The following is a 23,070-nucleotide window of genomic DNA, read 5'->3' on the forward strand; positions in this document are numbered from 1 at the left end:
CCCCGCAGGACCTGGAGTTATGCTGACCCCGCCAGGGCTTTCCCCCGGTTTAGCCTCTGGAGCCATATCCCTCCGTGGAGCAGACTTTTAAAAGTCCCAATTTTGTGCTCCGTTGCTCTGCCACTTGCCGGGAGCCGGCCCCTCCCTCCGTGGTCTATCTTCCCATCGCTTTGGAGTCACTTCTCCACAGGTCCTACCTTTCAGAAAGTATTCGATTTTCAGTTTCTAGAATTGTTGCTCTTCTCTTCGATTTCCCGTTGGATTTGTAGGTTTTCACAATGGTTAGATAAGCTGTCTAGCTGATCTCCTTCTACCTGATGTCGTCTCAGCCTGCTACTTCTCTGCCGTCTTGACTCCTACCCCCTTGAGATTCTCATTTTTGATGGGGTCTTTGCCTGGTTTGGGGATCAAAGTACTTCTGGCCTCATTGAAATAGTTTGGAAGTTTTCCTTCTGTTATTTTTTGAAACAGCTTCAGGAGAATAGGTATTATTTCTTCACTGAATATTTGATGGAATTCCCCCGGGTATCCATCATGTCCTGAACCCTTGTTTTTTAGGAGGTTTTTGATCACTGCTTCAAACTCATTACTGATTATTGGTTTGTTCACATCGTTGATTTCTTCCTGTTTCAGTCTTGGAAGTTTATAGGTTTCCAGGAATGCATCCATTTCTTCTAGGTTGTTTAACTTATTGGCACATAGCTGTTGATAATAATTTCTGATGATTGTTTTTATTTCTTTGATATTAGTTGTGATCTCTCCTCTTTCATTCATAATTTTATTAATTTGGGTCCTTTCTCTTGTCTTTGGATTAGTCTGACCAGTGGTTTATTGATCTTATTAATTCTTTGAAAGAACCAGCTTCTAGTTTCACTGGTGTGTTCTACTGTATCTCTGTTTTCTAACTCATTGCTCTCTGCTATAATGTTAATTATTTCCCTTCTCATGCATGGGGTGCATGTAATTTGTTGTTGATTCTCAGTTCTTTAAGATGTAAAGAAAGTTTGTGTATTTGGGATTTCTCATTTCTCTTTTCTTTTCTTTCTTTCTTTCTTTCTTTTTTCTTTTTTTTTTTTTTTTTTGAGTGAGGTTTGAATGGCTATATATTTCACCCTTAGGACCACCTTTGCCATATCCCATAGGATTTGGACAGATGTGTTTTTGTTCTCATTGGTTTTCATGAATTGTTTAAGTTCTTTGATTTCCTGGTTGACATAAACATTCTTAAGCCGAATGGTCTTTAGCTTACAAGTATTTGAATCCCTTCCAAACTCTTTCTTGTGGTTGAGTTCCAGTTTGAAAGCATTGTAGTCTGAGAATACACAGTGAATAATCTCAATCTTTTCGTATGGTCTGAGACCTGATTTGTAACCTAGTATGCGGTCTATTCTAGATAAAGTTCCACGTGCACTCGAGAAGAATAGGTATTTTACTGTTTTAGGGTGAAATGTTCTGTATATATCTATGAGGTCCATCTAATCCAATGTGTCATCCAAAGCTCTTTTTTCTTTGTTGATTTTCTGATTAGATAATCTGTCTATTGCTGAGAGTGGCATGTTAAGATCTCCTACAGTTAACATATTCTTATCAATATGTCCCTTTATTTTGATTAATAGTTGGCTTATGTACTGGGATGCTCCCATGTTGGGGTCGTAAATACTTGCAGTTGTTAGATCTTCTTGTTGGAAAGACCCTTTAAGAATGATGTAGTGTCCTTCTGTATCTCTGACTACAGTCTTTAACTGAAAATATAATTTGTCTGATATGAGAATTGCTACTCCAACTTTCTTTTGAGGCCCATTCGCATGAAAGATGGTTCTCCATTACCTTCACTTTCAGTCTGGATGTAACTTTAGGTTCAAAATGTTTCTCTTGTAGACAGCATATGGATGGATCCTGTCTTTTTATCCAATCTGCATTCCTGTGCCTTTTTATGGAAACATTTAAGCCATTCATGTTGAGAGTGATTATTGAAAGATATGTTTTTATTGTTGTCATGTTATCTCTGAGGACCTTGCTTCTATAGATTGTCTCTGTTAATTTCTGTTCTATATCACTCTTGGGGTCTTTCCTCTTTTATAGAAACCCCCTTAATATTTTTGTAATACCAGCTTGGTGGTCACATAATCTTTTAGTCTTTGCCTGTCTTGGAAGCTCTTTACCTCTTCATCTATTCTGAATGTCAGCCTTGTCCTATAATGTATTCTTGTTTTCATGTTCTTCTCATTTAGTGCCCTGAATATGTCTTACCAGTCCTTTCTGACGTGCCAGGATTCTGTGGGTAGGTCTAACATTATTCTAATGTTCCTCCCTCTGTACATAAGGAATCTCTTCCCCTTCATTACCCTTAAGACATTTTCTCTGAATTTATGACTTGTGAATTTCACCATCACATGCCAGTAGGTTTCTCTACCCTTGTTGACCTTCGGGGGTGTCCTCTCTGCCTCTAGGACATTAACACTTGTTCTGTTCCCCAGATTAGGGAAATTCTCAGCTAGGATTTGCTCAACTATATCTTCTAGTTCCCTTTCTCTTGTCACACCCTCAGGGATTCCAATAATTTTGACATTGGAACATTTCATGGCTTAATTTATTTTTTTAATTCTATTTTCATGACTTCTAAGCTGTTTGTTCCAGGCCTCCTCCTGATCCTTCTTTTCTATCAGTTTGTCTTCTAGATCACTAATCCAATCTTCTGCCTCATTTACTCTAGTTGTTAGAGTATTTAGATTAGATTGGATCTCACTGATAACATTTTTAAGTTCTGCCATATCAGCTCTCACTTCTGCCCTTAGAGATTTCATGTTGCCACTAATGGTTTTCTCCAATTTAGCCATTGTCTGCACAACTGTCACCCTGAATTCTATTTCTGACTTCTTGCTTATGTCCATATCCAATAGTTCTGTGGCAGAGATCACAGTTTCTGAATTTTTCCTCTGTTGGGGGTTCCTCCTAGTCATTTTGGTGAGAAGTCGTTGAGGGGATGTATAGCTTAAAATATCAACCACTATCCAGGCAATGTGCACCCTGGAAAGTTTTGGAGCAATTGTAAGCCACCACCAAAAATAAAGAAAAAAGAAAAAAAAAGGACAATAAAAGCCAAAATGACCCTCAAGAGTAAGATTTATAAAGTACAAAAACAAAAACAAACACACAGAAAAAACAAAAAAGAAAAATAAAAAAAAGTAATAAAAACGCAAAATAAAAAGGAGGGCAATGACAGGAAGGTGGTTATAATCCCTCTATGTGGGTGAGGAAAGGTATTCAATTCCTCCTTGGTGTATCTTGTTATCTTTGTAAGAGGACTCAACTTTCCAGAGATACAGAGAAGTTAAAACCACACACACACACACACACACACACACACACACACATATATGTATATATACATATATATATATATATATATATATATATAGAGAGAGAGAGAGAGAGAGAGAGATAGTATTCAATAGGGAAAAAGGACTACCTTGAAGCTTTGAAGCTTATAACTATATGTATAAAAAAAAAGAAAAAGAAAAAAAGTATATGTATGAAGAAAGTTCAAGTTAAAAATTTACTATGGAATATGTTGTATTAAACATGTAGTTGAAATGTTAAGTAGGTAAAAAAAAAATAAAAGAACAAGAATCATTGAATGAATTTAAAAAAGAGAGAGAAAGAAAAGTTGTATCTAAAAAATATACAGTCTATGAGGCAATACCAGGAGCTTAATATTTCGTTTTCCCTGATGTTGGGGTTTTACAATTTCATGGGGACCCTGTGGTTGTTGTTCTATTGTTCTTTCAGCTTGTCTTCTGGGGGAGGGGCCTGCTGCATTGTTTTTCAATCAATCCTGCTTGGGCAGAGTTGCCCTGCCCCCTCTCAAGGTGCTGGGCTCCATGAAAACTTGTTTTTTGTACTTTTGTTCTCTGAAGTTTTTTGCTCTCTGGTAGCTCTTCCCACCTTTTCAGAGGGTAAAAAGTAAACTGACCACACCCAGAGCCCTGCCTCAGAGAAAAGCCACAGTCTGCTCCTCTCTGAATGATCCAGAACACACAGACTCCCCCTCTGCAAACTCTGTTGAACACCATAGCCTCCCACAGGTGGTGTGTAACCCCAGCCACTGTCTCAGTGATAGTCCAAGGCCCCCTTTGTCTCTGTACCCCTGTGCTACCAAAACTGCAAGTGAAGGGCGCCTGGGTGGCTCAGTGGTTTAAAGCCTCTGCCTTCGGCTCGGGTCATGATCCCAGGGTCCTGGGATTGAGCCCCACATCAGGCTCTCTGCTCAGCGGGGAGCCTGCTTCCCCTCCTTCTCTCTCTGTCTGCCTCTCTGCCTACTTGTGATCTCTGTCAAATAAATAAAAATCTTAAAAAAAAAAAAACAACTGCAAGTGATACTGGTCCAGGCAAGCCCAGTCCCGACAGCTGCCATTCCTGGGACCACTGACTCAAGCCTGTGCCAGGGGCACTCAGCCCTGATGGTGGTGGAGGCAGTAGAGGCAGCTGTGGTGACTACAGCAGCTTCCAGTCCCAGGGACCTCTGACTCAAGCCCACACTAAGCTCTCTCAGGTACAGGCTGGTGCTGGCTGTGGCTGTCCTGGGACCCTGGGCTTAGGTCCATGCCTGAGGCCACCCAGTCTCAACAATTGTCCCTTAAGTCCTTTTGTTCTGTTTGAGTGCTGTTATCAGTCCTTTCCCGACTCACAGCCACCAGTCTCCAAGAAATTTTTGGTCCCCAAGCACAGGACACTTTCACACTGGAGTATTATTTTCCAATGGTTCACTTCTGGTGGCTCCCTCACACTTCTGTTTATTCTCTGATATCAGTCTGTGCACTCCCAAATCCTCTGTACCTCTCCACTGATGATCCTCTGCCCCCACAGAGATTCAGAAGTGTAAAATCTTACATCTCAGGCTGATTTTGTGGGTGTTCAGAGTGCTTTGGTAGATATCTAGCTCCATTCAGGGGACTGGTTGAAATAAGGTCTCCTACTCCTTTGCCATTTTGCCCCTCCTCCTTGTGACACCATTTTGATAACATTTTGTTAATCCGGGTGGGAATCACTCCTGGCTCAATTCTAGGATATGGTTTGGTTCAGACTTAGCCAGGAAATGTGCTGAAGTTCACAGATAATACAAGAGCTACCACAAATTTAACAAATGTGATAGTCTCTTCTGTTACATAAAGTATCTCAGCTATCTATATCTGAGCAGGATTGGGAGAGTAGCTTTTTCCTAACAAGGATGTTGCTTAAAGGAGGATACACTTATAACTCTCTAGGACAAAATGATGATCTTTCTGTCACCTGCCAGTGACTGTAGCATAGAAGAGAGAAGGTGTTGTTGGTGGCAACAGCCTACTTTGTTCCCTCTTCCAAATATGCATAACCTTGGTAAAGAGAAATATTATGTCCAAACCAGACAGAGAAAAGAGGGGTGAAAGAGTGGATGGTAAGCATTTAGTCTGGCTACCTCTTCTCTTTCTCTTTGTATTATGCAAAAATGCTTCAGACCATTACTTCCTGGATATTCAGGGTATCTCACATGATCACTTCCTTCCTTCCTTATTTTATCCCTTCCTTTTTTGTCCTTCAGTCTGTCTTGATTAATGTCTCCTTCAAAAAAAGTCTCTTTTCCTGCCTCAACCCCCCTTTTTTGTTACTTCCTCAGGAAAAAATCCCCAATTCCCTTATATATCTTGCAAAATGCATACATACAGAGGTGTTTACTGTGAGTCAAAAGTGTGGTCTCCTCAAGAACTTTTCCACTATAAGCCAAAAGAAAGGTATAAGATCAAGCCTCACATTTTAGATTACAATTTGCATTTCCCCAAGTTTCTAAAACTTTAGATATATTTTATATTTTGAAGAATAGTTTCTTGCCAAAATCCCTCAACAAGTCTACACAAGAGGGACATTGTATGGTCAATATAATAACCTCCCTATAATGTCCAAAGAATACTTTTCTTCCTCATGACTCAGGGTTGCATTACAAAGTCATACTCCATTAATTTGATCATGAAGGACACTGAGTGCAATTGCTCTTCCTTAATTTCTGGATCCCTTCTTTCCTTTTTAGAGGTTATGAAAGGGTTCTGCCATAAATAGAAAGCTATAAACCCCTTATCAGTTGTAATTATCTTTAATTCATCTTTCAAAGCCTTCTATGACCCTCCACCACTCTGATTTATATACACTTGTATTCATCTGGAAACCATGATGGCTTATATTTTCCCAAATACTATCCTTGCTTTCCTGTTTCTGTTACTTTGCTAATGCCATTTTTGTTAAATTTTTTGTTCCCTTTTCCATCCATATATCATATTTACTTTTCAGGTTCCACCTCTAACATCATTTTTTTCATGAACACTTTCTTTATCAGCCCAGGTAGCAAGTGTCTATTTAGCTTCAATAGCACTGTGTACTTCCTTTATTCATATTATATGTTCTTTATTGTAACAATTTATTGATAAAAATTCCAATTGTATTCATCTCAGAACTTAGCAGAATAGGTTCTTGGGAACATAGTGAATTCTTTATAAATGTTTTCTGATTAAATACATAAATGCACAAATGTTTTACAACAGAAGAATAAACAGAACAATACTTGAAAGTGCTCACATGTTGTCTGAACTCATAATGTTAATTATTTGAAGGTAAGTGAGGTGCGGTCAGTATACAGACAGGCTCAAATGGGTATACACACACAGACAAAGACCTACCATTTTACCTCCTACGTCTAGCCTTTTTTTTTTTTTTCCAAAAATATTTTAACATTATACTCCCAGATAAGCCTCACCCCACTGGTTTTATATCTGTTGGTATGACAATATTGTGTGGTGTAACAAACCTGGGTTTTAGTGTAAGAATTAATTTAAAATGAATTCTGACTCTTAATTTCTAGCTGTGTGAAATTGAACAAGACATTTAACTTCTCTGATCTTTAATTTCCACAATTGTAAACATTGGAGAAAACACGATTATTATGATGCTCCACATGAGAGAGTATACATAAGACATTTAGTAGGATGCATGTCAAGTAGTAGATATTTAATAAATTAATTTCCCTTCCCAGTTTGGAATCATGTTTTGAATACTTAATATATATTTAAAGACTTGAGATCATTCTCTAGTAATTTACTATATATTCACTTTCTCCTCTCCGGTCAGATTATGATCTCAAGGTTAAAAAAATACATATACTTTTTTCTCTACATTGGGTTTAATATTGTCATACACACAGTAGACACTTAAGAAATGCTTATTAAAATTACACATTCAAGAACTCATCTGGTGGGGCGCCTGAGTGGCTCAGTGGGTTAAGGCCTCTGCCTTCGGCTCGGGTCATGATCTCGGGGTCCTGGGATCGAGCCCCGCATCGGGCTCTCTGCTCGGCGGGGAGCCTGCTTCCCCCCTCTCTCTGCCTGTCTCTCTGACTACTTGTGGTCTCTGTCTCTCTCTGCACCAAATAAATAAATAAAATTAAAAAAAAAAAAAAAACTCATCTGGTAAATATACTAAAAATTATTGAATGTGTATTTAAAATGGGTAAACTTTATATCTCAAAAAAGTTCCTAAAAAATTAAAAATCAAGAAAAACAAAAAGCAAAAAAATCATCTTACACTAATATATGAACCACTATGAGAAATGAACCTGACTTTAATATCAATATTTTGTAGTAGGGCTTTCTACTGTTTATCAATATCTGATTATCATCTAATTCCATGTGTATGGAAGGATTCTATTTTTCTTCAGGCATAGCTATTTGATAACTTGCTGGCTAATAAAATATGAGTGGAAGTAGCATCTATCACTTCAGGCTGAAAATATTTAATTGCTGGTTCTTATCTCTTCAGTGCTTCATCCCCTGCCAAAGTAGTTGAGGAAAAAGTGTCATGTAGATATAACCATGCCAAAAGATTGAAGCAGTCAGAATTGCTAAGTATGAAGTATGGCTACCCTGGAGAGTCACATATACCTGTAACAGAATTTGATTAAGCAACAAATCAACATGTGTCATAAACTGTGTTTAGCAGAATTCTAAATAGATTCTTAATAATCCTCCTCCTTAGTATATATCTTCCGTCTAATCCTATCCCTGGAGTGAGAGAGGACCTGTGACTAGGACGGGATAATCACTCCTTGACTAGTTTCCTTATATGGCAAAGGCGATCGGATAGTTCCATTTGTTACATGTTACAGACTCCCCTGTGGTTAACTTCAGTGAAATTCTTTTGCTGATGCTGAAGAAGCAAGCTACTATGTTGTGGGGACCATACCCTAGAGCCTAAAGGCATCCTCTAGTTGCTCAGAGTGATGAGTGTGGCCCACAGGAAAAGTGGGGGAATTTGTTACACAGAATTAGAAAACTAATACATAAGCCATTTATATTTGGTTGTTGCTTGTTTATTTTGCATGACTTTGCCTTTCTTGACTGATACAAATTCCAAGTAGATATCTTAAGAACTCAGCTCTTAAGAAGAACATGAAAGAAGACCCTTTCTTATTCGCTAGATCTCCATTTGTAAATAAGAGTAATCTGCTGAATTTTAAAGACTAATGTTTAAAAATTTCCATTCTATTTATTCACTTTGCATTTTATTGCATCATAACAATGGGACAATCATAAAAATAACAGAAATAGAATATTCTAAGTGGAATGATTTTCATCAGCAGAGCAAGTGAGCATTCTTGAAATACTATAGTACATTAATTGTTTTTGCATTTACACATTAAGCCAAAATATCATCATCATGCTTTCTCTTTAAATTAGCAGGAATAATACTATTACATTCTGACCCCTGAAAAAGCTGACCATAGGTTTATGCAAAAGAAATTCTATAACAAAACTCCTTCCTAATAGGTAAATGTACAATCTTACATTTAGACTCTGAACAACCAAACATTAAATGGAAATATTACTGAGACGGAAAATTTACTGAATTTATAATTTCTACCCAAACATATGCTAGAACATTATCAGGGCATAAATTAATTATTATAAAAATAAATTAATTAAAGGAATAATTACTCAAAATAATTAAAAAACCACCACAGCATTATAAATGAAGTAAAATCTGCATTATAAAGTGTTATTCTACAACATGGCCAAGTTTTCATATTGGAGAATAGTCAGTCAACTGCATTCATGGTAAAATTAATATGCTCCCCCAAATCTTCCTACTCCAATGATGTGACTCATTCACCTACTCCCAGATGCCTATGATTTAGTGTTAGAGAAGAATTTACTTGACTCCATATTTCTTGTCTTCTGCTAAAGGGAAAATATTCCTAGGAGGGATAGCACTTTAATTCCCATTATACATTTACATTTTTCATATAAATTCTTTATCATGTCCTTTATAGGAAATGCATTTCGATAAGAAAAAAAAAATTCTTGATTCCTATAAGAAACTGCCAATATCATGTGCACCTGAGTGTTTATAGAAACAATGTCCACAATAGCCAAACTATGGACAGAACCTAGATGTCCATCAAAATATGAATGTAAAGAAGATGTGGGATATATATACAATGGAATACTATGTAGTCATCAAAAAAGAAATCTTGCCATTTGCAACAACGTGGATGGAACTGTGCTAAGTGAAATAAGTCAATCAGAGAAAGACAATTATCATATGATCCCACTGAACATGTGACAGAAGATCATACAGGAAGGGAGGGGACAATGAAACAATATGAAAAATGAAAAATGAAACAAGATGAAACCAGAGAGGGAGACAAACCATAAGACACTCTTAATCTCAGGAAGCAAACTGAGGGTTGCTGGAGTAGAGGGGAGTGGGAGGGTTGGGGTGGCTGGGTGATGAACTTTGGGGAGGGTATGTGCTATGGTGAGTGCTGTGAATTGTGTAAGACTGATGAATCAGATACCTGTACCCTGAAACAAATAATACATTATATGTTAAAAAAAAGAAAAAGGAAGTGTCAATATGTTGAAGAGGTAGGGAGAGACATTGAAGGAAAGAAAAAGGAAGCATGGTTTCCAGGGGGAAAAATGCACTAATTTAGGGGCACCTGGGTGGCTCAGATGTTAAGCGTCTGCCTCAGGTTAGGGCATGATCCCAGGATCCTGGGATCGAGCCCTGTATCAGGCTCCCTGCTTGGTGGGAGGCCGCTTCTCCCTCTTCCACTACCCCTGCTTGTGTCTCCTCTCTCACTGTGTCTCTCTCTGTCAAATAAATAAATAAAATCTTAAAAAAAACTGCACTAATTTATTTTTTTTTCCTGCTTGGCACAACTCCATTGAATTTCAAAATGTACTTTTTGAAGTTAAGCTAGCAATGAAGCAAAGTGATGAGTACTGGAAATATGTTTAAGGATTGCACAGAGCAGGGATATTTAACTGGTTTTCATGGATGAATTTTCAGAGTCAGTAAATCTCCTAAAATTATATGCAAATTTTTGCAGATATGTGCATTTTTGGAGGAGAGAATCCATAGCTTTCAACGGATTCTTAAATAGGTTCATGACCCAAAAGATGATAAGAACCACTGACATATAGAATTAAAATATTTCTTATACTAATAGGTAAAGGTTACAAAAGCAAAAGTATCCCATAGCCCATGTGTGAAGCTACCCACCATTTATCTACCTCAAGCCTTTTTCTTAACTGATTATTGGGTACTATTCAACTTACCATACAAGTTGAAAACAAAGACAGAGAGAAAAGATAGCTGAGAAAGAACTTCTTTTCCATTCCGCAATGAGTCTGCAAAACTGTAAAATAAATGTTTCACCAATGAAGGGTCAATGACACGGATAAATGCTGTCTTTCACGAGATAAATGCATGCAGATCACCAAAAGAGAAAAAGGAGGAAAAAAAATATATATATATATAATTTGCATGAAAGCAATCTTGATATGAAGCAATGGCATATTCATCAAAATAACAAATGTTAGTTGAACTTTTTTAATCATGTTTTTCATATACCAGGAGACCTCACTAAATAAGGAAAATAAAAAAAATACTTCTAACTAAAAATAATGCATGTGGAAAAATAATTCAAAACATAATAAAAAATTTAAGTATGCATTAGCCTTCGTTTATTTGCATGTAAAGGAAAACTCAAAAATAAGTTCCTGAAACAAGACAGAAGTTTATTTCTTTCTCCTGTAAATCAAATCTGGAGGTAAGTGGCTTGTGGATAGTTAGGTTGCCTCTGCCTTTTCCAGGACTCTTTCTATCTAGTTGCTCTGTAAATTTCATCCCCAAATCATCTAGAGCTCTAGATATCATGTTTTTATTCTATCATAGAGGAAGAAGGAAACACTGAAGAGAAGTATTTACCTTTCCTCTTCCTTTAAAGACATTTTATGAGAAACCGCATTATAGGTTGATCAATGTACCCCCAAATTCATATTTTAAAGTCCTAACCTCCAGTACCTCAGAACATGACTTTATTTTGAAATAGGGTAATTGCTGATGTATCAGATAGGATGAGATCATCAAGGTAGTCCTAATCTAAAAATAACTGATGTCCTTATATAAAGGGGACATTTGGACAAGAGATAAATGCACACAGGGAGAACAAGGCCATCTCCAAGCCAAGGAAAGGGGCTTGGAATAGACACTTCTCTCACAGCCCTCAGAAGGCCCAACTCTGCTGACACTTTGAGTTGGGGCTTCTAGCCACCAGAACTGTGAGACCATAAATTTTGGCCATTTAATCTAATCAGTTTGTGGTACTTTGCTATGGCAGCCCTAACAAACTACCACATAGGTAGACAAAACTCAGTCCCATGGCCAAATCTAACTTCAAGGAGGCTGAAAAATAGAATTTTTATTCTGGACAGCCATGTGTCTAGCTAAAAATGTAGGATAGTATTATTGAGAAAAGAAAGAGTGGCTATTGCGGCAATAATAAACAGTGTTGCCACAAAGTGAAAAATAAACCTCTCAAGTTCCTACCCTAATTCTTTTCAAGAGAGCATAAACAGTTTAAAACCTTTGTGTTAATCTCCAGATATATTTTTTGCATACTTGTTTGAAAGTGTCCCAAGTGATTCCAACATGCACACCCCTCCCTCCTTGAGGACTATTGATCAAAACCAACTTCATGTTTTACAATGGAGTTAATAAAGCCTACCTATGTACCTTCTAAAGTGAGTAGAATTCAGTGATCATTTAACATGTTTAGCACATAAGATTATTTAGCACTAGCACAACCTCTGGCATTTAATATATCTTATTTTATTTTTTAAAGGAATTCTTTCTTTTTTTTAAGATGTTATTTATTTATTTGACAGACAGAGATCACAAGCAGGCAGAGAGGCAGGCAGAGAGAGAGGAGGAAGCAGACTCCCTGCTGAGCAGAGAGCCCGATGCGGGGCTCGATCCCAGGAGCCTGAGGTCATGTCCTGAGCCGAAGGCAGAGGCTTTAACCCACTGAGCCACCCAGGCGCCCCTAATATATTTTAAATATTTGTTAGTAGCTGTAATAAAACAGGCCGGCTTCAATGCCTATACTTTCTTTGACATCTGACTTAAATGGCATTTCTTCTATAAAGTGTTCCTTTGTTCTTCCAGACAGAATTAAGCCCTCTTTTCTGTTTTCAATGGACTCGTACATAACTCTAACAATCGACTAACATTTAAGTAGTATTTAGGTTTACAAAGACTTCATATATTATCTCAGTAATCTTAAGAGTCATGGGTTGGTATATTCCCAACCCCTCAGTACAAATGAGGAAAACTAACACTTAGTTTTAAACTCCAGGGTGATTTTTATGATCAGGTCACCCTAGGAAACACTGGCTTATATCATCCAAGTACTGATATAGTAAATACTTGCAGACATTGGTTTTAATACTCATCTAAACAAATTAACAAAGTAAAGAACTCAGATAATTAAGTTGAAGACATTATTGCTCCTTTTAGGTTCCCCCCAAACAAGAGAAAATATCACGGAAGCTATGGTTTTTGAAGTACTACTATTTATCATAAGGGCCATCATAACCAAAGTATTTTTTTTTAATCATTCAAGTTTTTTTTTAATTTAATTTCAAGTCAGTTAACATATAGTATTGGTTTCAGGATTAAAATTCAGTGATTCATCACTTACATATAACACCCAGTGCTCATCTCAATAAGTGCCTCCCTTACTGCCCATCACCCATTTAGCCCATATCTCCAACCACCTCCTTCCAGCAATCCTGTTTGTTCTCTATCCTGAAGAGGCTCTTATGGTTTGTTTTCCCCCTCTTTCTCTTCTTTCCTACATGATCATCTGCTTCATTTCTTAAATTTCACAAATTAGTAAAATCATATGATATTTGTCTTTCTCTGATTGATTTATTTTACTTAGCATGATACACTGTAGTCCCATCCACATTGTTGCAAATGACAAGATTTCATTTTTTTTGATGGCTGAGTAAAATTCCATTATATATATCACCTCTTCTTTATCCACTCGATGGATATTTGGCTTCTTTCCATAATTTGGCTATTGTTGATAGTGGTGCTATAAATATTGGGGTGCATGTGCCCCTTTGAATCAGCATTTTTGTGTTCTTTGGTTAAATACCTGGTAGTGGAATAGCTAGGTCATAGGGTATTTCTATTTTGAACTTTCTGACAAAGCTCCATACTGTTTTCCAGAATGGTTGCACCAGATTGCATCCCACCAACAGTGCAAAAATGTTCCCCTTTCTCTGAATCCTTGCCAAAATCTGTTTTTCCCAAGTGAATTTTAGTCATTTTATGGTGTGAGGTAGTATCTAATTGTGGTTTTGATGTGTGTTTCCATGATGATGAGTGTTATTGAATATATTTTCATGTGCCTGTTAGCCATTTTTATGTCTTCCTTGGAGGAATCTCTGTTCAAATCTTCTGCCCATTTCTTAACTGGATTATTTATTTTTGGGGTGTTGATTTTGATGAGTTCTTTATAGATTCTGGATACTAGCCCTTTATCTGAAAATATCTTCTCCCCTCCTGTTGGTTGCCTTTTAGTTGTATTGACTGCTTTCTTTCCTGTGCAGAAGTTTTTCATCTTGATGAAGTCCCCATAGTTCATTTTTGCTTTTGTTTCCCTTGCCTCTGGAGACATGTCTATTAGGAAGTCGCTGCTGCTGAGGTCAAAGAGGTTGCTGCCTATTTTCTCCTCCAGGATTCTGATGGCTTCTTGTCATGTATTTAGGTCTTCCATCCATTTTGAGTTTACTTTTGTGTATGGTGAAAGAAAGCGGTCCAATTTCATTCTTCTGGATGTGGCTGTCCAATTTTCTCAACACTACTTTTGAAGAGACTTTTTTTTTACTATTCGATATTTTTTCCTGGTTTATCAAAGATCAGTTGACCATAGAATTGTGGGTTCATTTCTGGGTTTTCTATTCTGTTCCATTGATCTATACATCTGTTTTTGTGCCAGTACCATACTGTCTGTGATTACATGTTTGTAATATAGCCTAAAGTCTGGGATTGTGATGCCTCCCACTTTTGTCTTCTTATTCATCATTCCTCTGGCTATTCGGGGTCTTTTCTTGTTCCATACAAATTTTAGGATTTCTTGTTCTAGTTTTGTGAAAAATGCTGGTGTTTTTTGACAGGAATTGCATTGAATGTGTAGATTGCTTTGGATAATATAGACATTTTAGCAATAGTTGTTCCTCCAATCCATGAGCCTGGACTATTTCCATTTCTTTGTGACTTCCTTAGTTTCTTTCATAGGTGTTCTATAGTTTTCAGCACACAGATCTTTTACCTCTTTGGTTAGGTTTATTCTTAGGTATCTTATGGGTTTTGGTGCAATTATAAATGGGATTGATTCCTTGAATTCTCTTTTTGATGTATTATTATTGGTATACAGAAATGCAATAGATTTCTGTACATTGACTTTATATCTTGCAGTTTTGCTGAATTCATGTATCAATTCTGGCTTTTTTTTTGGTGAAATCTTTTAGGTTTTCTACATAGAGTTTCATGTCATCTGCAGATAGTGAAAGTTTGACTTCTTCCTTGCCTATTTGGATGCTTTTTATCTCTTTTTGTGTCTGTTTGCTGGATCTAGGTTTTCTAGTACCATGTTAAACAGCAGTGGTGAGAGTTGACAGCCCTGTCATGTTTCTGACCTTAGGGGAAAAACTTTCAGTTTTTCCCATTGAGGATGATATTAGCTGTGGGTCTATTGTATATGGCCTTTATGATATTGAGGTATGTTCCTTCTATTCTTACTTTAATGAGGGTTCTTATCAAGAAAGGATGCTGTATTTTGTCAAATGCTTTTTCTGCATTTGTTGGGAGGATCATATGATTCTTATCCTTTCTTTTATTAATGTGGTATATCACATTGATTAACTAAAGTAATCTTAAGTATCAGATTCAGGAATACATGGGGGATTTCCAAACATTTCATATAACTTTAACATGTAAGGCTTTCTGGTATTTTGAGTTAAAAAAAAAAAGATCATGATAAAAGGATAAGTATCAAACACAGTTTTCCTTATAGTCATTTAAATTGTTGTTGGCAATTTCCATGACTTGTTAAAATAAAGGATCCTTTTAAACAGTGCTAAGGTATATTTATGTATGTTGTACACTGAATATTTTATCACAAGCTTTCAATGAATTGTTTTATTGTACTGAATTTATCATAACAAGTTATTTATTACATGTTCTCTTATTCATGTTGTTACCCTGCCCAGTGAAAAATAATTTATATTTTCATGACATTTACTTGTTTAGTTTTTATATCCTTGCATTTTGGTTCTACTATTCATTTTTATCCATGGTGATTTGTGATTTAATAATTTTACAACAGCCTTCTGAGTTTTACGCATAGTGCATCATAATACTGACAAACTGTCTCCTTGTGTATGAAGTCAATAGTAGAATTCAAATATATTATTATTATTATTATTATATTTTAGAATTAAATATAAATGATGAAATGCTTAGCTAAATGTTAATTCAGTAAGGAATACATGTAGACTTATTCATTTTGATATAGATTATCTTTCCATTGTTTCATAGCTATAAGGACAGATAGTATAGAGATGACAAATTATGATGGAAGATGTTCAATAATTTTGTTCCTATTCATTTGGTTATGTCCCATAAACCAAATACAATTGCCTAAATACAGAAAATCCAACTGGAATGTTCAATTTACTGGAAGAACTTATATTCATAATTATAGACTAAAAGTTGTAAACTATACTGAAGTGCTTCCTCAATCAACAAGGGAAGATTAAATTATGCCCAGCACATAGTCTGTGTTAAATCTATTTTACTTGTATTCTAATTCTATGAATAATAGTGATATATGCATGATATATGATAAGTATCTACTAAATAGACTTTCTGATTTTTCAAAACATTTTCATTCCTGTCCATTGTTGGGGGTAACAATTTATCAAACCATGCACTTAAGTATTCTCCCATTTTCTTCCTAGATTATATCTTAACATTAGCTGCAACTGCCAGATGTCATTCATTCTGAAAGATGTAACAGAGGATTTGGGGATTCTTTGAAGTGCTTATTCCAGCCCCAGTGAACCTGTTTCTTTCTGCAAGATGGGTGCGGAGGATCAGGGAAGGCTATTTCAGGAGATAAAGGACTCTAGTTTCCCTTTCAAATTTTTCCCAGACACACTGAAATGTACCAATAATAAATACTCCATTTGAGTTAAGGAATTACTCTTATAAAAGGCAGATCAACCTATGGGCTTCAATTTTTACTTTCTTTTTTGTCGTTGCTCCTTTATGCCTGTCTGGAGTTACTTAGCTGCACAGGAGTGTTTTTTATCACATAAGTACATGCAGCACAGAATTCTGCAATTGCTTATTCTTCTACTTCTATCTCCTCCCTTGTTATTGCTTGATCTATCAACCTCTTCTAATATACCTTCTCCTTAGTTGCAGTTTCAAATATAATACAGTATCTGTAACAAAGCAATTAACAACTATCATTAAATTAAGAAACATACTTTAAAAAATAATGTAAGTCAATTGGTTGTCTCACGATGGTTTGAAAGAGGTATTTTAGATTCAGTTCATGAGGTTTGTTTTACTACTCAGTGGGATGTTTGGTTTATTTTGATTCCTGCAAATCACATAGCTGAAATGTGAAAACTGATTAATGGAAGTGTTAACTCTACTCATTAAACTTGGGCCATTAATATAAGTAAACAACAGGGCACCTGGGTAGCTCAGTCGTTAACCATCTGCCTTAGGCTCAGGTCATGATCTCAGGGTCCTGGGATCAAGCCCCACATTGGGCTGCTTGCTCAGCAGGAAGCCTGCTTCTCCCTCTCCACTCCCCCTGCTTATATTCCCTCTCTATATCTCTGTTTCTCTGTCAAATAAATAAAAAAATCTTTGAAATTATAAATCAACAACAAAATATTAATATTGGAGACTCTATACCTTTCCACAGATGCAAAAAATAAATAAATAATCATTGCTTCCACTACTAATACTACAAAGCAAAATACAGTAATGGGCTATTTTTGCTTCCAGAGCATAATATTAAACAATGCCAAGGATATAAAATATATGTTTATAAAAATATATAACACACATTTCTAGATATACTTATATTTTACACAATAATAGCAATTAAGGCATGAATCCATACCAAGGTGTAAGTTTTTACTCTCTTCCTTTATATGGGTTCATTGAAGATGAATATGTTCTTATTCAGTTCTCCATTCTGTCATTCCCAGCCACACACAGTGCATTTTCTCTAATACACTAAGCATCAGTGGATATTTGTTGGATGAATGACTATCTAGATTATTCAGTTTCTAAACTATCCAGAAGATGATACTCTCTTTGAAGATAGGACCTTATCTAATTCATTTCTATTTTATTACTACCTCATATAGTTTACTGAACATGCATATATCCAATAAAACATTTTTGAATTGAATGTAATGGAACTGAATAGAAAAGTTATTAATGTGACCAAGGCGGTTTGTCCCATCTTTGAGCCATGCAATTTGGATTCACATATACTATATTCATAGGCTGATTCTCTAAACATAATTTATATCAACTACCTGGGAAAAGGATGCTACTGATTTTAAAAAGCATGGGTCAGAAAATGTTTATGGTTTAAAGTAGTGTTTGTCAAATGGTATTCAGGAAAACCTAGCATTATGCAGTGTTCTAAGGAGCAAAATGAAAGCAGAAAGTGACGTTCCATGACCCTTCCTGGTTAGATTTTCTTTTATCTGTTAAACATATTATACATATAAGATTTCATGTCTATAAAGTGTTCCTGGATTTTAAAAATTTGGAAATCACTGTTCTAGGGCAACTGTTCCTTATCATTAATAAAACAACTGGAATTGAAGCCCTCCTAAGAATAAACAGAAGAGACTAGAGCTTGCGATTTAAGGGTTAAGTGCATAGAAACTCAAAAGGGAAGACTTTTCTTTGATTTTTCTTTTTTGGTTCCCTCACAATAAGAGATATTTCAACTTTTACCAAGCACTTATGGAAAGTGAAAATGTGGATTTCTTTTTTTAGTTCATTAAGATATAATTGGCATATAACACTGTAAGTTTAAGGTGTGCAGCTTAAGGAGTTGACATATATATTGTGAAAAGATCACCACAAAAATCCTAGTTAACATCCATCATCTCATGTAGATAATTTTTTTTTCCTTGTGATGAGAACTCTTTGGATTTACTCTCTTACAACTTTCCTATATCATACAGCAGTGTTAACAGTAGTCATCATGTTGTATATCACTATTAATTATTTATCTTATAACTGGAAGTTTCTACCTTCTGAGCACCTTTATACAATTCCCCCCCACACCACTTGCACCTCAGAAACTGTGGATTTCTTATGGATTTTTATTTTTATTTTTTTAATATTTTATTTATTTATTTTACAGACAGAGATCCGAAGTAGGCAGAAAGGCAGGCAGAGAGAGAGGAAGAAGCAGGCTCCCCGCCGAGCAGAGAGCCCGATGCGGGGCTCGATCCCAGAACCCTGAGACCATGACCTGAGCTGAAGGCAGAGGCTTTAACCCACTGAGCCACCCAGGCACCCCTCTTATGGATTTTTAAAACACTGATAAAAAGTACATCCTTTTAATGCACTGAAACTTTAAGAGTTAGAACTACCATACTGAAATGATTTGATTCAATCAGACTGAGATTATAACCAGTGCTCTATCACATTATTTATATGGTATTAAAATTAATGACTATTTGCTTTCACTGAAGAAATACATCTTTCCTTTCCCCTGAGAATCTCAGTGGGTAAGAAGGTCAAAATTGTCAATTCTTCACAAATACAAAAGTGGACTTGGTCAAAAGTTAACTGTCTCTCCTACATTTTCCTCAATGTATATTTGGAATTAATAATAATTGAAAAAAAAACTTTTCTTCATGGATAGTGGTACATTGGGAGGAAATGAACAGTCTTTGGTAAACCGTTTCTTTATTGTGAAAGGTTTCAAACTGTGCTCTCATGCACTTGTGTTGCTATTCAACAAGGTCACCACTGGCCACATAGGACTATCAAGCACTTGAAATGTGAGTAGTCCAAACTGAGAAATGCTATAACTGAAAAATACACATTATATTTTGAATATATATTGCATAAATTTAAAAATCTAATCAATCATTTTTATATTGATAACATATTGAAACTAATATTTTAATATATTAGGTTAATTGAATATATCACGGAAATTAACAGCATATATTTCTTCTCACTTTTAACATGACTATTAGAAAATTTAACTTTTTCTTTTAACATGACTATTAGAAAATTTAAAATCACTTACCCATCCCACAGCTGTAGCTCACATAACATTTCCATAAAACAGGGCTGCTCTGAAGGTTTCTCCAAAGCAGGGGATAGGTTGTTGAGAAGAATACAAAAGGCAAGTCTTCAATTCTGTGAGTCCTACTTTTTTTGCTTCAATGAGAGCAGCTCTCATTTAATTTGTTACACATAGTTGGTTTCTGCATCTTTGTTTGAAAAAAAAAAGTTGTTAAAAAAACAAAGAAAAACCTCTAATTACATAAAATTTTCATATTTATGAATGAGAAAAACTATCTCAGATTCTTTTTGTAATCACTATCACCCTCTCTCTCTCTCTTTTTTTGTCTTTTCCCACCTCGGCCTAGAATCTGATTAAATGACCATATAACACAGTTTGACTGAAAGAGTTTGTAAACATATTGTCTAATTTCAGTTATTAACATTGGCCCCCTTCATTCTCATAAGTGTTCCAATCTGGACTATAACTTATAGTCACCTTGGCTCTCACCATTTTTTTTTTTTTTTAACAGATGTGATCTCAGAGTCCCTGGTGTCCTGCCCTTATAGCATGCCTCTTGCCTCATGCCCCAGGGTTTCCTGTTAACATTACCATAAACACTATCATGTGATCAGTGTCCTTGATTACGCTGGGGCAACTTAGAAAAATAGAGGAATTAAAGCCCTATGAATTAATCTTTGGCCAATGTGAGAAGCAAGTAAAAAAAATTATTCCTTACGCTTTTTCCCCACACACTTGCCTTCCAGGGAGAGTTCATACATAGTCTGTATTGCATAGAGGGGCACAGGTCATCAGTTCCAAGAACCAGGCAGTCAAATCACATTTAACAGTAGCCCACTCAATAACACCTCTTCATGTTAGCTCTTCTTCCTTCCCTGATTTTCTCTTCTTGTTCCTCACTCTTGATCGCTGAGACTGGACTCTAAAAAAAGCAATAGCATGGAAATCTATATCGGGTCTGCTTTCTGGTGAAAGCACAGGCCAAAGTAAGGCCTCACCCTAGAAAGCTTGAATCTGTTATGCTCTTTCAGGTATCCTGTGTCAAAAGCCATCATTTATACTTATTGGTCTTTGGTTGAAAGCTGACAGATACATAATTAGTCTTAAATTTAGACAAAAGAGATTTAGGGAGCTCTATTACAGTATGAATCAGCATCAGATTGTCCTATGCTAATTCAAACCAGGTTTTGATAACTGGGTTTCCACCCTGCTTTTTTTGAAAGACATAGTCACCATCTCATTTTTAGGAACCATATTTTTGCCATACTCTTATTATCTACACCCCGGATTCTTTATATGGACAAATATTAACACCAAATAATGTTGTCATATTTTCCAGATGCCGTGTTCTGTATGATTATCCACTTTTAAGATCTGTCCTTTTTTTTTTTTTTTGGCAATTTTAGCAGTTCCTATTCCTATCAATGCCATAAGAGATAGCAAATAAAGTGGGCTGAGACCGTAATTGAGAAAATTCAGGGGACAATCAGGAATAAAACACATTCTCTTGGATTCCAGTCCATTGTCCTTTTTACTTAAATAGTTGGGAAACATATACATGTGCGACTATGCAGGCACACACACATACACATACACTGAACTAAACTTTCAGTAAATCACTGTAGTGTGAAACTATCGAAGGTATCAAAACACAAAGTATACATCATAAAGAACTTAAAAAGACATATCTCTGGGGGTTTCTGGGTGGCTCAGTCATTAAGCAACTGACTTCATCTTAGGTTCCTGGGATCAAGCTCCACATGGGGTTCCCTGCACAGCAGGGAGCCTGCTTCTCCCTTTCAGACTCCCCCTGTTTGTGTTCCCTCTCTCTCCCTGTCTTTCTCTCTTTCAAAAATAAATAAAATATTTAAGAAAAGAACATATCTCTAACATTCATATGACTTTCTGGCATACAGGGAAAGGGAAAACTAAAATAAAAAGTACCTTTCATTATTAACAGACATGGTATTTCAGTCAGGAAATGTTAAAATTCTGAGGTCCTTTGTATGAAATCTGCCTGGACCAAGGTTTTTCTTTCTTTCTTTCTTTTTTAATTTCTTTTCAGTGTACCAGAATTCATTGCTTATGCACCACACCCAGTGCTCCACGCAATACGTGCCCTCCATAGTACCCACCACCAGGCTCACCCAACTTCCCACTCCCTGCCCCTTCAAAACCCTCAGATTGTTTTTCAGAGTCTATAGTCTCTTGTGGTTCATCTCCCCCTCCAATTTCCCCCAACTTCCTTCTCCTCTCCATCTCCCCATGTTCTCCATGTTATTTGTTATGCTCCACAAATAAGTGAAACCATATGATAATTGACTCTCTCTGCTTGACTTAGTTCACTCAGCATAATCTCTTCCATTCCCATCCCTGTTGATACAAAAGTTGGGTATTCATCCTTTCTGATGGAGGCACAATACTCCATAGTGTATATGGATCACATCTTCCTTATCCATTCATCCGTTGAAGGGCATCTTGGTTCTTTCCACAGTTTAGCGACCATGGCCATTGCTGCTATGAACACTGGGGTACAGATGGCCCTTCTTTTCACTACATCTGTATCTTTGGGGTAAATACCCAGTAGTGCAATTGCAGGGTCATAAGGTAGATCTATTTTTTTTTTTCCCTAAAGGATTCTCCACACTGTTTTCCAAAGCGGCTGCACCAACTTGCACTCCCACCAACAGTGTAAGAGGGTTCCCCTTTCTCCACATCCTCTCCAACACCTGTTGTTTACTGTCTTGTTAATTTTGGCCATTCTAACTGGTGTAAGGTGGTTGGATCAAGGCTTTATTCAACTTTAATTTACATAAAACATATTTGTAGATCATGGTAATATGTAGATTCCCAAATCTCATTTAATTGAGATCCAGATGCCATCACCCTTCTGTAAGGAGGAATCTACACAAACACTGAATACAAAAATACAAACTCTCACACAAATAATCTATAGAACAAGGGAGTATAATACCAATAGTTTAATTTTTCTTTTTTTCCCCTTTGACAAAGTAGACATATTTTAAAAAGCAAGCAAACAAACAAAACAACAATAGCAACAAAACAAGTGGGTTTGGGGGAAGATAAGTTAAAATGACACAAAAACTAGGATCAAAAGTTAATCCAATTTTATAATTTGAAAGTGCATTTACAAACAATGTAGAATCTGGAAATGAATCAAGAACAGAGTTGATGGTTCATGTATACTTTAGCACTTGAAACACAACAAATCTAGAAATAAGTTAAGAAACAGAAATAAGGTAAGAAAGAGAATAAGTTAGAAACACATTAGGATTTCTCCCAGAGTCAATACAAAG

Source organism: Martes martes, assembly GCF_963455335.1.
Source record: "Martes martes genome assembly, chromosome: X".
Lineage (NCBI taxonomy): Eukaryota > Metazoa > Chordata > Mammalia > Carnivora > Mustelidae > Martes > Martes martes.